This window comes from Oreochromis aureus, linkage group 7 (genome assembly GCF_013358895.1).
Source record: "Oreochromis aureus strain Israel breed Guangdong linkage group 7, ZZ_aureus, whole genome shotgun sequence".
In the NCBI taxonomy this organism is placed as follows: Eukaryota; Metazoa; Chordata; class Actinopteri; order Cichliformes; family Cichlidae; genus Oreochromis; species Oreochromis aureus.
Window position 1 is genome coordinate 45039068 of NC_052948.1, and position 13761 is coordinate 45052828.

General features: G+C 41.8%; 1 protein-coding gene across 2 annotated transcripts in view; it reads right to left on the reverse strand.

Annotated features, from left to right (window-relative positions):
• Positions 1–13761, reverse strand: part of sapcd2 (suppressor APC domain containing 2) — a 95586-nt gene that overhangs the window by 80669 nt on the left and 1156 nt on the right. The window lies entirely within an intron of this gene.

Sequence of the window (13761 nt, forward strand, 5' to 3'; positions counted from 1 at the left end):
TCTGTGCTGCATGTGTGTAAAAACAGGTGCACCTGTTTTGGCGGGAAAAAGTACACAGCCTCTCTGATTGGTGGATTCAAATTCACCAGCTCCCAGGCTGTTTGCTGCTGCTGCTGCTAGTGTGTGTGTGTGTGTGTGTGTGTGTGTGTGTGTGTGTGACAGAGAGAGAAAGAGAGGCGAGAGAGAGTTTTATGGGAGCATCTTATTGTATGATTTAAATTCAATATATTTAGACTGGTTGACTGAATTTGATCCTGTGTGTCTCTCTGTGCTTGTGTGTTTCCATATGTGTCCATATTTTTGATTGTGTGACTGTTATACTTTTTTTTGCTGATTTTTTTTTTTTCATTTAACAATTACATTTGAGGGACCCTTAGAATGTTCAGCATTTTTCAGCTGTTCATTTTGCTTTTCCAATTTTTCTATTTAAGTTATTACTATTGTGCTAAGTCATAGCATTTCTGGTGCTTTTCAGTATTTGTGCTAAATACAGCATTTGTGCTAAATCATACTATTTCTGCCATGTTATAGTATTTGTGCTAAAACATAATATTTCTACTAAACGCAGTATTTCTGGGTAATCATAGTATTTCTATGTATTCCTGCCAGCTCCTCAGGGAGCCAATCCTCTGTGAGGACTGTAATTTTCAAATTGACATATCAAGTCATGCATGACTTCCCAACCAGCCAATCATATCTGAGGGCTGAGACATTCAAATTTGCATATTGAGGCCTTCATGCCTTCCCAGCCAGCCCATCACATCTGAGGGCTGAGACATTCAAATTTGCATATTGGGGTTTTCATGGCTTGTAAGCCAACCACTCATCCATGTCATATATCTCTACAAAATTCATTTTTACTTTAAACACACAACACTTGACAATCCCCCATCTCTTCTGAACAGAACGGTGTAAGAATGACCGTTCTAGACCCTACGGTTTGGAAATTATAGCCATTTGTTTGAGGGGAGTCCTCACTATGAAAAATAGACTGCACAAATCCTGTCTCTGTGCTGCGTGTGTAAAAACAGGTGCACCTGTTTTGGCGGGAAAAAGTACATAGCCTTTCTGATTGGTGGATTAAAATTAAGCAGCTCCAGGCTTTTTGACCTACCTAGAAACATACAGGAAACACTGTATATACAGCCCCTGTTTGTTCACTTGCTTCTGCTGCTGCTGTGTGTGTGTGTGTGTGTGTGTATGAGAGAGAGAGAGAGAGAGAGAGCCTTTTTATGGGTGTATCTTATTGTGTGATTTAAAATCAATATATTTACACTGGTTGATTGAATTGGATCCTGTGTGTGTCTCTGTGCATGTGTGTTTCCATATATGGGGGCGATCGTGGCTCAAGAGTTGGGAGTTCGCCTTGTAATCGTAAGGTTACCGGTTCGAGGCCCGGCTCGGACAGTCTCGGTCGTTGTGTCCTTGGGCAAGACACTTCACCGTTGCCTACTGGTGGTGGTCAAAGGGCCCAGTGGCGCCAGTGTCCAGCAGCCTCGCCTCTGTCAGTGCGCCCAGGGTGGCTGTGGCTACAACGTAGCTTGCCATCACCAGTGTGTGAATGGGTGAATGACTGGATATGTAAAGCGCTTTGGGGTCCTTAGGGACCATAAAAGCACTATATGAATACGGGCCATTTACCATGTCCATATTTGTAATTGTGCAAGTTATTACTATTATGCTAAATTACAGTATTTCTGCTACTTTTCGGTATTTGTGCTAAATACAGTATTTCTGCTAAATCTTAGTATTATTGCTTAATCATATTATTTGAGCAAAATCATACTATTTGAGCATATTCTTTCTATTTGTGCCATAGCATAGTATATTTGCTGAATTACAGCATTTCTGCTATGTTGTAGTATTTGTCCTAAATCACAGTATTTGTGCAATGTTTAGGTATTTTGTTTAAATAAAGTATCTATGTAATCTTGTATCATGTTTGCTAAAATCCTGTATTTCTGAGAAGTTATCTTGTTTCTGCTAAGTTACAATATTTATTCTAATTTCTGCTGCTAAGTTCTGCTATGTTATTGTATTTCTGCCAAGTATTATGTTTTCTTTACGTTATTGCAGTTCTGCTAAGTAATTACATTTTGCTAAGTTCTTATGCTTCTGCAAAGTTATTACAAGTTTTTGCAAAGGTTTTACAATTTCTGCAACTTTTCAGCTTTTTCAGCTAGTTTCAGCTGACAGCTTCAGCTTTACAGCATCCACACTGCATTTTCGCAGGAAATGCAAATTTTCTAGTTATTATTATTCTCCATCTTCCGCCTAAATTTCGCACGTATCACGCCCGCAGTTTTGAGACAAGCTTCATATATGTTACCTCATTTTGTGCGGCCGGATCTGGAATGGTGTGCTATGACTTTTGGTGTTTATGAATTTTATAGTTTTTAAATATTAATATTTTAGTGAAAATTTTCCCGCGCTCCTCTGCCAAACAGTTTTGACATTAGGATTACATATCTTAGATCATTTTGTGCGGCTGGAGCTGGACTATTATGTTGTGACTTTTGGTGTTTATGACTTTTATAGTTTTTTAAATATTAATATTTTAGTACAAATTTAGGCCAATTCATCTTTTGGCGCCAAATAAACAGACTTCATTTGTGGTGTCTTGGCTCTCTCTAGTGGTATACCGGGAGTAGTACAGCCGAAAAGATTTATCCTTGTGTTGAAAACTCCATATCCCACAATTCATAGCACGCCTCTACAGAGTGAACAATGGCGCCACCACTTCGCTTTTATATGTCTTTTATTCGTGTTTCTAGGTCACAAAATAAACTTTTAAGATATTTTCAGGCGAGAATGTAGGTGTGTAAACTTCAAATATCTGCTTGTTTTATCAAGACATCCCATATTTAGCGACAGTGCTCTGACGACGTCGGTCCTGCCTGACAGCTAGCTGGCTACCTAGCTAGCTGCCGCACTTGGCTGCAAATGGATAGCGAGGACTCTCTCTGTCGTTTCACCTCCCGGTCTCTCGCAAATGCTCGCACAGAATCGGAGTTACAGCTGGATGTGGAAAAAATAACTGAGTTGTTTGGTGGTGCTATAACGCGGAGCTACAACAGTGGGCAGCTATCCACGTGTATGACAGAAAGGACATGCCGCGACCGCCCGATCGACCGGTGTTTGCTAATGCGGAGGTCAATCGTGGATCAGGGAAAGCGAAGGCAGGAGCGTGAGGTGAACTGAATTTCAGGTAAGAAGTTATGACCTGCACTCTATTTGGGTCAGATATAAACCGAGTTTAGGTGTAGTTTATTTAGCAGCAGTTCTCTTATGTGTTGCTGATAGCCGGCTAGCTAGCTAGTGCCGCTAGCATAGTTAGCTAGCACCGCTAGCGACCCTTCGTGAAAAAGCACCCAGGCTTGGCTTATATTGAGGCGGGTGAAACTCGTGTCAGCACCCGGTCGCCGCCAACAGTATGTGTTTTAGCTGGACTTATTTTTCGTTTATATGGACCGATGATTTATTTATTTATTCATTTTAGTAATGGTATAAACAGTGAAAGGTGGTGGATTGGCCAGATGTAAACTTCAAATATCTGCTCGTGTTACCAAGACATCCCATATTAGCTCTGATGTTTTCGGTGCCTGCAAAGAGCTAGACAGGTAGCTAGCTAACCCGAGCTGGCTGTCTTTTGACTCAGGGTCATAGCTGGACTTATTTTTCGTTTTTATGAGCCGATGAGGGTTTTTTTTTTAGTAACGGTACAAACAGTGAAAGGCGGTGGATTGTCCAGATGCTGGTCGATGTGGAAAAAATAACTGAGTTGTTTGGTAGTCGCTGACGCCGGAGCTACAACCGAGGGCAGCTATCCACCGTGTGTGTCAGAAAGAACATGCGGGGAACGAGGCGGCGGCGACCCGCCGATCGACCGGTGGTAGATCGTGGATCAGGGAAACCGAAGGCAGGAGAAGCAGGCGGCTGCCGGTCGGAGCGTGAGGTGAACTGAATTTCAGGTAAGTTATGACCTGCACTCTATTTGGGTCAGATATAAACCGAGTTTAGGTGTAGTTTATTTTCGTTGTGCTGACTTTTTACAATCAGTTATAATAACTCGTACTGCGTGGTAGCTAGCACGATGGAGTTTCTATACAGCTGTGTGTGCGCTAAGTTACTGATGTTGAACTTTATGACAGCCTCCCTGTCATTCTCTCGCCTGTTCAAACTTCAGTCATGAAACTGATCAATGATCGGCTTTTTTTCTCTTGTTTGTTTATCGCGCTAAACAACAGCAGCACGTTTAAGCTTGATCAGCTGTTGTTAGAATTCATTTGATTTTAATTTCTAGTATCAGCTGATGTTTGCTGGAGCCACAGCTGTAGAAGCGGCTGGTCGAAACCAGGAGATGACCTTACTGAATCATCAGAGCTGAACTGGTGATGGAGAAACAGGTTTACCTTTTTTTAGGTGACATGAATGAGTTGAAGGAAGTTATGAACTGTTTCTGAGAGAAATAAACACCAAGCTCCTTTTTTATTTAGCTGACAGCTGGTAACTGTGCAGGGGCGGATCTAGCAAAGCTTTTGCCAGGGGGCCAGGTAGGGCATTAACAGAGAAAGGTGGACACAAAGATATACTTTTCTTTCTTACTCTCATACAGGAGTGCAGAATTATTAGGTAAGTTGTATTTTTGAGGAATAATTTTATTATTGAACAACAACCATGTTCTCAATGAACCCAAAAACACATTAATATCAAAGCTGAATGTTTTCGGAAGTAGTTTTTAGTTTGTGTTTAGTTTTAGCTATTTTAGGGGATATCTGTGTGTGCAGGTGACTATTACTGTGCATAATTATTAGGCAACTTAACAAAAACAAATATATACCCATTTCAATTATTTATTTTTACCAGTGAAACCAATATAACATCTCCACATTCACAAATATACATTTCTGACATTCAAAAACAAAACAAAAACAAATCAGCGACCAATATAGCCACCTTTCTTTGCAAGGACACTCAAAAGCCTGCCATCCATGGATTCTGTCAGTGTTTTGATCTGTTCACCATCAACATTGCGTGCAGCAGCAACCACAGCCTCCCAGACACTGTTCAGAGAGGTGTACTGTTTTGCCTCCTTGTAAATCTCACATTTGATGATGGACCACAGGTTCTCAATGGGGTTCAGATCAGGTGAACAAGGAGGCCATGTCATTAGTTTTTCTTCTTTTATACCCTTTCTTGCCAGCCACGCTGTGGAGTACTTGGACGCGTGTGATGGAGCATTGTCCTGCATGAAAATCATGTTTTTCTTGAAGGATGCAGACTTCTTCCTGTACCACTGCTTGAAGAAGGTGTCTTCCAGAAACTGGCAGTAGGACTGGGAGTTGAGCTTGACTCCGTCCTCAACCCGAAAAGGCCCCACAAGCTCATCTTTGATGATACCAGCCCAAACCAGTACTCCACCTCCACCTTGCTGGCGTCTGAGTGGGACTGGAGCTCTCTGCCTTTACCAATCCAGCCACGGGCCCATCCATCTGGCCCATCAAGACTCACTCTCATTTCATCAGTCCATAAAACCTTAGAAAAATCAGTCTTGAGATATTTCTTGGCCCAGTCTTGACGTTTCAGCTTGTGTGTCTTGTTCAGTGGTGGTCGTCTTTCAGCCTTTCTTACCTTGGCCATGTCTCTGAGTATTGCACACCTTGTGCTTTTGGGCACTCCAGTGATGTTGCAGCTCTGAAATATGGCCAAACTGGTGGCAAGTGGCATCTTGGCAGCTGCACGCTTGACTTTTCTCAGTTCATGGGCAGTTATTTTGCGCCTTGGTTTTTCCACACGCTTCTTGCGACCCTGTTGACTATTTTGAATGAAACGCTTGATTGTTCGATGATCACGCTTCAGAAGCTTTGCAATTTTAAGACTGCTGCATCCCTCTGCAAGATATCTCACTATTTTTGACTTTTCTGAGCCTGTCAAGTCCTTCTTTTGACCCATTTTGCCAAAGGAAAGGAAGTTGCCTAATAGTTATGCACACCTGATATAGGGTGTTGATGTCATTAGACCACACCCCTTCTCATTACAGAGATGCACATCACCTAATATGCTTAATTGGTAGTAGGCTTTTGAGCCTATACAGCTTGGAGTAAGACAACATGCATGAAGAGGATGATGTGGACAAAATAATCATTTGCCTAATAATTCTGCACTCCCTGTAAACAGCAAGCTCCTTTTTTTGTGTAGCTGACAGCTGGTAACTGTGCAGGGGCGGATCTAGCAAAGCTTTTGCCAGGGGGCCAGGTAGGCCATTAACAGAGAAAGGTGGACACAAAGATATACTTTTCTTTCTTACTCTCATATAAAATATTTAGCTTTTATTAAATAGTTATCTGAATCTTACAACCAAAGTTTGTATAATAATACACAAGATTGGCTGTAGACCATTGTTCATCATTCAGAACACTGTGTAAAAATAACAAAAAACAAAAAGTGAATGCACAGCCGGCTGTGTGGGTAAACCAACCATGTGTGAAAATTGGTCCATAACGTAATGCTTCAAAGCGTGTTCATGCAAACATTGTCAGGTCTGCCGTGGTACAATGGGACTTCTGCTCATGAACCTGTGTGCACAGCGTCTGCAAATCGTTGCTGTACAAAGTAACTTCATCTTTACACAAAACTGTAAGCTGTCATCTGTGAAGCGTGAGCGGTGTTTGTTTTTACCATAGTTCATGGTGGAGAATGGCTGCTCTTCTGAGTTTTGCTCTCTGTAGCCATATGAATGGGAAACTACAGTGATTAGCAGCGGCATAGGCACACATAAAATTTCTTCTGAAATTTTCGCTTTCTAGTTCTTATTATTATTATTCTCCATCTTCCGCCTAAATTTCGCGCACGTATCACGCCCGCAGTTTTGAGACAAGCTTCATATATGTTACCTCATTTTGTGCGGCGGATCTGGAATGGTGTGCTATGACTTTTGGTGTTTATGAATTTTATAGTTTTTAAATATTAATATTTTAGTGAAAATTTTCCAGCGCTCCTCTGCCAAACAGTTTTGACATTAGGATTACATATCTTAGATCATTTTGTGCGGCTGGAGCTGGACTATTATGTTGTGACTTTTGGTGTTTATGACTTTTATAGTTTTTAAATATTAATATTTTAGTACAAATTTAGGCCAATTCATCTTTTGGCGCCAAATAAACAGACTTCATTTGTGGTGTCTTGGCTCTCTCTAGTGGTATACCGGGAGTAGTACAGCCGAAAAGATTTATCCTTGTGTTGAAAACTCCATATCCCACAATTCATAGCACGCCTCTACAGAGTGAACAATGGCGGCCACCACTTCGTTTTATATGTCTTTTATTCGTGTTTCTAGGTCACAAAATAAACTTTTAAGATATTTTCAGGCGAGAATGTAGGTGTGTAAACTTCAAATATCTGCTTGTTTTATCAAGACATCCCATATTTAGCGACAGTGCTCTGACGACGTTGGTCCTGCCTGACAGCTAGCCGGCTACCCTAGCTAGCTGCCGCACTTGGCTGCAAATGGATAGCGAGGGACTCTCTCTGTCGTTTCACCTCCCGGTCTCTCGCAAATGCTCGCACAGAATCGGAGTTACAGCTGGATGTGGAAAAAATAACTGAGTTGTTTGGTGGTGCTATAATGCGGAGCTACAACAGTGGGCAGCTATCCACGGTGTATGACAGAAAGGACATGCCGCGACTGCCGATCGACCGGTGTTTGCTAACGCGGAGGTCAATCGTGGATCAGGGAAAGCGAAGGCAGGAGCGTGAGGTGAACTGAATTTCAGGTAAGAAGTTATGACCTGCACTCTATTTGGGTCAGATATAAACCGAGTTTAGGTGTAGTTTATTTAGCAGCAGTTCTCTTATGTGTTGCTGATAGTCGGCTAGCTAGCTAGCGCCGCTAGCATAGTTAGCTAGCACCGCTAGCGACCCTTCGTGAAAAAGCACCCAGGCTTGGCTTATATTGAGGCGGGTGAAACTCGTGTCAGCACCCGGTCGCTTCGCCGACAGTATGTGTTTTAGCTGGACTTATTTTTCGTTTATATGGACCGATGATTTATTTATTTATTCATTTTAGTAACGGTATAAACAGTGAAAGGTGGTGGATTGGCCAGATGTAAACTTCAAATATCTGCTCGTGTTACCAAGACATCCCATATTAGCTCTGATGTTTTCGGTGCCTGCAAAGAGCTAGACAGGTAGCTAGCTAACCCGAGCTGGCTGTCTTTTTGACTCAGGGTCATAGCTGGACTTATTTTTCGTTTTTATGAGCCGATGAGGGGTTTTTTAGTAACGGTACAAACAGTGAAAGGCGGTGGATTGTCCAGATGCTGGTCGATGTGGAAAAAATAACTGAATTGTTTGGTAGTCGCTGACGCGGAGCTACAACCGAGGGCAGCTATCCACCGTGTGTGTCAGAAAGAACATGCGGGAGCGAGGCGGCGGTGACCGCCGATCGACCGGTGGTAGATCGTGGATCAGGGAAACCCGAAGGCAGGAGAAGCAGGCGGCTGCCGGTCGGAGCGTGAGGTGAACTGAATTTCAGGTAAGAAGTTATGACCTGCACTCTATTTGGGTCAGATATAAACCGAGTTTAGGTGTAGTTTATTTTCGTTGTGCTGACTTTTTACAATCAGTTATAATAACTCGTACTGCGTGGTAGCTAGCACGATGGAGTTTCTATACAGCTGTGTGCGCTAAGTTACTGATGTTGAACTTTATGACAGCCTCCCTGTCATTCTCTCGCCTGTTCAAACTTCAGTCATGAAACTGATCAATGATCGGCTTTTCTCTCTTGTTTGTTTATCGCGCTAAACAACAGCAGCACGTTTAAGCTTGATCAGCTGTTGTTAGAATTCATTTGATTTTAATTTCTAGTATCAGCTGATGTTTGCTGGAGCCACAGCTGTAGAAGCGGCTGGTCGAAACCAGGAGATGACCTTACTGAATCATCAGAGCTGAACTGGTGATGGAGAAACAGGTTTACCTTTTTTTTTAGGTGACATGAATGAGTTGAAGGGAAGTTATGAACTGTTTCTGAGAGAAATAAACACCAAGCTCCTTTTTATTTAGCTGACAGCTGGTAACTGTGCAGGGGCGGATCTAGCAAAGCTTTTGCCAGGGGGCCAGGTAGGGCATTAACAGAGAAAGGTGGACACAAAGATATACTTTTCTTTCTTACTCTCATACAGGAGTGCAGAATTATTAGGCAAGTTGTATTTTTGAGGAATAATTTTATTATTGAACAACAACCATGTTCTCAATTAACCCAAAAAAACACATTAATATCAAAGCTGAATGTTTTCGGAAGTAGTTTTTAGTTTGTGTTTAGTTTTAGCTATTTTAGGGGATATCTGTGTGTGCAGGTGACTATTACTGTGCATAATTATTAGGCAACTTAACAAAAACAAATATATACCCATTTCAATTATTTATTTTACCAGTGAAACCAATATAACATCTCCACATTCACAAATATACATTTCTGACATTCAAAAACAAAACCAAAACAAATCAGCGACCAATATAGCCACCTTTCTTTGCAAGGACACTCAAAAGCCTGCCATCCATGGATTCTGTCAGTGTTTTGATCTGTTCACCATCAACATTGCGTGCAGCAGCAACCACAGCCTCCCAGACACTGTTCAGAGAGGTGTACTGTTTTCCTCCTTGTAAATCTCACATTTGATGATGGACCACAGGTTCTCAATGGGGTTCAGATCAGGTGAACAAGGAGGCCATGTCATTAGTTTTTCTTCTTTTAAACCCTTTCTTGCCAGCCACGCTGTGGAGTACTTGGACACGTGTGATGGAGCATTGTCCTGCATGAAAATCATGTTTTTCTTGAAGGATGCAGACTTCTTCCTGTACCACTGCTTGAAGAAGGTGTCTTCCAGAAACTTGCAGTAGGACTGGGAGTTGAGCTTGACGCCATCCTCAACCCGAAAAGGCCCCACAAGCTCACCTTTGATGATACCAGCCCAAACCAGTACTCCACCTCCACCTTGCTGGCGTCTGAGTGGGACTGGAGCTCTCTGCCCTTTACCAATCCAGCCACGGGCCCATCCATCTGGCCCATCAAGACTCACTCTCATTTCATCAGTCCATAAAACCTTAGAAAAATCAGTCTTGAGATATTTCTTGGCCCAGTCTTGACGTTTCAGCTTGTGTGTCTTGTTCAGTGGTGGTCGTCTTTCAGCCTTTCTTACCTTGGCCATGTCTCTGAGTATTGCACACCTTGTGCTTTTGGGCACTCCAGTGATGTTGCAGCTCTGAAATATGGCCAAACTGGTGGCAAGTGGCATCTTGGCAGCTGCACGCTTGACTTTTCTCAGTTCATGGGCAGTTATTTTGCCCCTTGGTTTTCCACACGCTTCTTGCGACCCTGTTGACTATTTTGAATGAAACGCTTGATTGTTCGATGATCACGCTTCAGAAGCTTTGCAATTTTAAGACTGCTGCATCCCTCTGCAAGATATCTCACTATTTTGACTTTTCTGAGCCTGTCAAGTCCTTCTTTTGACCCATTTTGCCAAAGGAAAGGAAGTTGCCTAATAATTATGCACACCTGATATAGGGTGTTGATGTCATTAGACCATACCCTTCTCATTACAGAGATGCACATCACCTAATATGCTTAATTGGTAGTAGGCTTTCGAGCCTATACAGCTTGGAGTAAGACAACATGCATGAAGGGGATGATGTGGACAAAATACTCATTTGCCTAATAATTCTGCACTCCCTGTATAAAATATTTAGCTTTTATTAAATAGTTATCTGAATCTTACAACCAAAGTTTGTATAATAATACACAAGATTGGCTGTAGACCATTGTTCATCATTCAGAACACTGTGTAAAATAACAAAAAACAAAAAGTGAATGCAAAAGTGCATAAATATTTGTTTTACGTGTTTGATATGTGTGGCGGGCGTGGTCTGCAGTGCCGCTGCAGGGGAGGTGGACCCACCTGAGGGGCATCTGCAATCACACCTCTCGGGCGTAGTCTGTGCTCTCTCGGCTGTTTTTGGGTGTGTGTCGGGGCTGTGAGTTGAAAAGCTACAGCTGGCTGGGAGGGTACACCAACCATGTGTGAAAAGTGGTCCATAACGTAATGCTTCAAAGTGTGTTCGTGCAAACATTGTCGGGGTCTGCCGTGGTACAGAGGGACTTCTGCTTATGAACCTGTGTGCACAGCGTCTGCAAATCGGGGCTGTACAAAGTGACCTCATCTTTACCCAAAACTGTAAGCTGTCATCTGTGAGGCGCGAGCGGTGTTTGTTTTTACCATAATTCATGGTGGAGAATGGCTGCTCTTCTGAGTTTTGCTGTCTGTAGCCGTATGAATGGAAAACTACACAGATTAGCAGCGGCATAGGCACACATAAAATTTCTTCTGAAATTTTCGCTTTCTAGTTTATTTTAAAGTGTGCATATGGTCATAGTCCCTTGTGTGAATTCTTATAGGGATGTAGAGCATCTAAGCTGTTTCCTGAGCCTTGTTGGTGCTTAGAAAGCCAGCAGTGTGCAGCACTTTAATGTTTAACAAGTGAAGGACTGACAGAAGACATCAGGTTAGGATTATTTCTTAAAAAAGGGACAAACTTGGATTTCACATACTGCAGTCCAAGCAGGAGTAGATCTGCTTCCAGTTACTCTATAGATCTAATAAGGTTTCTCTGCAGGGATAGAGAAGCGGTTCAGGTTGCGAACTGGTTCCAGATTGTCTAATCCATCACAATCTCGTCCCTTGAGGCGTATCACATTCTTTCATCCATGCTTGAAGGTTTGTCTAACAGTAGCACATTGCAAAACAGTGACGTCAAACTTGAGGCAGTCAAGCCTTTACAAAAAAAACAAAAAACAAAAAAACCTGTTTCTACACTCCATTCAGAGGGAGATTTAATGAAACTCTTGCATCACTGACACTAAATCTGCACAGGCCTGCCTTTTTCCACATGAATAATAATCAGGAATCAGTGAGCGAATCAATAAAGAATCAAAGCTGTGAACTGAATCGACAGCAGTGCTGTTATCGGTCTAATCTAATTAAAAATCATCCTTATTCTTTTGCCCACTTCTACTTTAACTCTTCTCACACCTGGCCTCTATACCTATGAAATTGGAGTTAGCAAACGTTTTCCTCTTTCCAAGATCATGCTGTCACAGCTGAAGTACACGCAGGTTCTCGTTAAGTGAGAGCTATCTCCAAACTATTCAAAATCTATATGTATCACATCTCAGTGGTATTCTGTGGTATTTTATCATCATCAGATTTTTAGATTTGAGTGCACAGCTTTCACAAAACCAGGAGACAGGGAAAGACAGAGTGTCTGGGATATGTGATGAAGTTCACGGCGTTGAAGAGGATTTCACTGCTGCAGTGATTCAGAAAGTCCTGGCCTGTGTGCTGTAATCTGGACTAATCCAACAGGGTTTGGCTGCATGTGAGAGATTACAGAACACTGCTGGTCAGTCTGTATTATGCACCAAAGTGTGCGGACACATAAGCTGCACACTCTTTTATGATGCTTTAATATTTCTGCCATTAATGTGCCATTATATCAGCATGTAAACTTTTGCTGATTTTGGAATCCAGATCGTAGTCAGCACCTAATTCCAGTTCATCCCAGAGGTGGGGTCACAAAGCTGCAAGAACAATGCTGTTTAAAATTTAAGGGTTTCCCTCTATTTCATTTAATCATAGCGACAAAAATGACAAAAAGCAAAAAGCAGTATGTGAGTCTTTGCGTCTGAGCATGAGTAAAAATCAAAATTCACACTGTTCTCAAATGGTATGCAGTTAAAGCCCTGAGGGCTTGACAGAGAGACGGCAAGAGTGTCACTCTTATTGTAGCTCCACACAGGCCTGAGTGTACAGATATGATGCAAACTCAAATAGACTCAAGCTGAGTGTACGTGACTATATAAAAGGGCAAAAAAGAACTGTTGTTCCATATATGACAGCATGTATATAATAAAGAACTTCTCCACCACAGTAGTGGTGTAAGACCAGAAAGCTAAATACTGAAGACTCAAATGAAACTCTAAATCTCTGCAGTTTCTAACATAATCTCTGACCTAGCTTAGGGTTAACGATGGCAATTATTCAACTAAGCACTCGTGATTGCAGCAGAGCCTCTGTTTAAGCCATGACATAATGCCATAATGTGCTATCAAAATCCCAGAGACTGTTATTGGACTCTCTTCAATGTTCCCTTTTTGAACCAGTGGAAAACTCCAGCTGAATAACAAACAGTGACTTGCAAGAAACTCTGAAGATATCGTGCACTTGTGTGGACATCACGGTTCAGTAGCCCTAGTCAAATTATAATAGGGGAATGAAGAGCGTAGGACTGCAGCGGACATATCAGCTCAGGTTATGCATGCAATGTAAGGACTCATCACAGAAATTTAGTGTAATTACTTCTGAGCCCTGGTATTCTCAATTAGCAGCTTCTCAGACGCAGATTAGATGCTTTAATTTTGAAAAAATAAAAATCGATTTAGTTAATCCACCCCCCCAAATATCTGGGAACACATTAATAAATGATTGTTAATTTGGTTAAGAAATGCCAGAAATGTCTTTGTTTTACAAACCTCAGATCAATCTCTGTCATTCAGACTAATTTAAAGCCATCATATTGGACTTTGATAATTATGTCTGGCATTAATTAGTAAGTTATTAACATTTTAAAAGATTCATCGCTCTGGCTAGAAATTTCTGAGGTTGTGGAATTTCATATGATTACATGAAAGCAGCATATTTTATAAAC